At 48.4% G+C, this 3,155-nt stretch overlaps 1 pseudogene; it reads left to right on the top strand.

Moving 5' to 3' along the window:
* Nucleotides 1-1,298: 1,298 nt before the first annotated feature.
* On the top strand, nucleotides 1,299-2,245 carry LOC100949936 (annotated as a pseudogene).
* The last annotated feature ends 910 nt before the right edge of the window (nucleotides 2,246-3,155 follow it).

Consider the following 3,155-nt stretch of genomic DNA (forward strand, 5'->3'; position numbering starts at 1 on the left):
AAGTTACTGTGCCTCTGGCCTAAGGTTTTGATGAGTCCTTTTGGTACAGGACCAGAAGGATGAGAAGATTGAAGAGCAAGAAGGGAAAAAAGGATTTAAAAAAGAAAGAAAGAACGGCAAGGAGAGGGGATGAGTAAAAGGGAGTAAAAAAAAATAAGAGGCTCAGAAGGAGACAGGGGTAAACATGTGTACAGTAGGGTACTTTGACCCAACCTTAAAACCCCCGATCTCTGGGGGTGCCGGGGTGGGTGGTTCCCTTGAGGTCAGCAGCTCTTTGCCAGCCTGTTCAGACACGGTACCCCACCTCCACCAAGTAGAGAGGAAAGACAAAAATACTATAAATCAAACCAAACAAACAAAAACCCCTATGGGTTAAAATTGGGGGGAAACCCAAATAATAGGGGAAAAAACATTAGCAAAAATGAAGTTCTAATTGTTAAAGCAACAATGGAAAATTGTATTTAAACTAGAAAAATGAAAAGGAAGGAAAAAAGGAAAAAAACCAAAAACCAAAGAAACGAAGCAGTATATATATCTTGCTGATTATTGTCCAGGCAACAGGTGAACTTCTGGGGTGTGAGATGTTAATCACAGTGCTGATACAGCTGTACAAGATGGAGACTGGAGGCCTCTGCTGATTTCTCAAACCCGGCAAGCTTGAGAGGCTAAATGTCTCCTCAGCCTGCTTAAAAGACACTTTAAACTGTTATCCTTGGCTAAGCAGAGGCTTTCCCAGGAAAGCACTTGTCGCTGGGATCTCTCTTGAAGTGGCTGCCTCTTTATCTAATGCGCCGAAACCGGTCTTACTCTATGTCCCTGAGGGCCACAGCTGTAATCTGCCAAACACTGAGATCTCCGCTCTATCCCAGTGTCTCAGTCCCCACCTTCAGGCTTCTCAGTCACTAGGTTACTCGCCCAAGATCGCAGGCCAATCCTCGAGCTTCAACCCTGAGGGTGAAGCCTGCAGGGGCAGTTCTCCCACAGTGGCTGTGCCTGCAGCCCACAGCTGAAGGATATTACCTCCCTTCTGGCCAACAGCTCAGTCTGGGGGCCCTAGCCAATGCTCAAGTCATCCGCATTCTCACCCAGGATCTCCCAAGGAAGTTCAATCGAGTGCCCAAATCCAGAAAAAACACACAGGGACTAGAACCTGGAGGATTATAGGGATAGCTCCAAGGCCTCTGGGTGAGGGCAGCTGTGCTTCAGCTCCTCCTGAGCCACCTCCTGGCCCCTTGCCCCACCACCATCCCCACAGGCTGGTGGGGGGGATGGGGACCAAGTTTTGGCATCTAAAGACCCCTTTTTTTCTTTCTCCATATTGCTTGATGAGAGACATTATGGCCCCCAAAACCACAATACTTATGCTAAACCCATCCTCAACTCAATGAACTCACTCAGGAAGAGCAATTCCTTCTGTGATGTGACATTGAGGTTAGAGCAGAAAGACTTCCCTGCTCATCGGATTTGCTGGCTGCCTGTAGCGATTACTTCTGTGTCATGTTCACTAGTGAGCTTTCAGAGAAGGGGAAACCTTATGTTGATATCCAAGGTTTAACTGCCTTTACCATGAAACAGAAACAGTACATGTGACGGTAGAAAATGTACAAGAAGCCTGTCTGCTTCAGCTGAAAGGTGTGAAGCAAGCCTGCTGTGAGTTCTTAGAAAGTCAGTTGGACCCTTCTAATTGCCTGGATTTTGGCAGGCAATGGATTTTGTGGATTTTGCCGAAACCCACAATTGTGTTAATGACCTGATGCAAGCACCTAGGTTTTTAACCGAAAGCATTTTCCTGAAGGGGTACAGCAGGAGAAGTTCATTCTTCTACGTCAAGGAGAGGTGGAAAAGCTAATCAAGTGTGATGAAATTCAGGTAGATTCTGGAGAACCAGTGGGAGGCTGTCATCAGCTGGGTGAAGCATGCCAAGAAGGGGTGAGAACCCTGGCCTGCCCTGCTACAGTGTGTGGGGCGCCCCCTGCTGACGCCCAGGCATACCACAGATGTGACAGGCCCCGAGCCTTTCATCCGCTGTAGTTTACAGTGCAGGGATCGATCTAGCTGGTGAAGCAAAGAAGTTTCATCTGAGGCCTGAACTTCAGAGTCAGATACAGGGCCCAGGACAAGGGCTCGTCCAGGAGCCAGTGAAGTGCTTCTGGTGGTTGGGGGCTTCAGAAGCCAGCAGTCTCCCATCAGTGTGGTAGAAAAATATGACCCCAAGACTCGGGAGTGGAGCTTTTTACCAATATGATGGAAAGTCTCTGCTGAATAGTATTGAGTGCTATGATCCCATCTGGGAAGTTGTGACATCCATGGGAACCCAGCTTTGTGATGCTGGGGTGTGTGTGCTCCGAGAGAAGTGACCCTTGTTGGAACGCCATCCAGAGCTAGTGACCAGTCCAGGGAGTTTGTGGGAGAATCAAGGATCCTCTCCAGAATGTTCGTTTCTCACTCTGTGCACAGGGTGATCAGAGGCAGCAGTGCAGTGAGGACTGTACTCAGTCAACATCCACTGCCTTTGTGCTGGTGGGCCTTCCTGAGAAGAGTGGGGAACAGGCAGATACCCAAGGGAAGAGAACGCACACTGAAGGGACGTCAGAAACCAGATCACCTCTCCCTCTGGTTTGGGGAGCACTTTCTTGTGGTTTCCAACTACCGTGTGCTTGGGAAACTATATAAACATTATGCCTCATATACTGCCATGAACTAAGGTAAGTATGGCCTACTAGATGTGGGCAGTATCCAGGCTAGATAATTAGAAGGATACCAACTTGAGTAAACTTGGTAAAATCCAAGTCTCTTTTTTCCCTGGGAACAAATACCCTAATCTACAAGTATGTAGGGGCAACACACTTGCATTCTGGAGAAAAGCAAAAGGGAGAGCCCTATCTAAATTTGGGGGGCTAGTGGGAGAGAGTCACATGACACTGCCGTGGGGGTGGGGGCAGGGTTGGTGTATAAGAACGAGGTTGGAGTAAGTGAAGGTTACTGAATGTAATGGAATGTGAGTGCACCTGGAACACCAGGGCAGTACAAACTGCGAGGCTGAGTGCTGTGCATCCCGAGTCTCTCGGCAATGGAGGCTGAGGGGATAACAGTGAACTAGTGTTGGGATGGGAGAAGATGCATAAACGTGAGAGTTCAGTATCCTTGGTGTTGAG

Source organism: Otolemur garnettii, unplaced genomic scaffold (assembly GCF_000181295.1).
Source record: "Otolemur garnettii isolate 467f Iridium unplaced genomic scaffold, OtoGar3 scaffold00005, whole genome shotgun sequence".
NCBI lineage: Eukaryota > Metazoa > Chordata > Mammalia > Primates > Galagidae > Otolemur > Otolemur garnettii.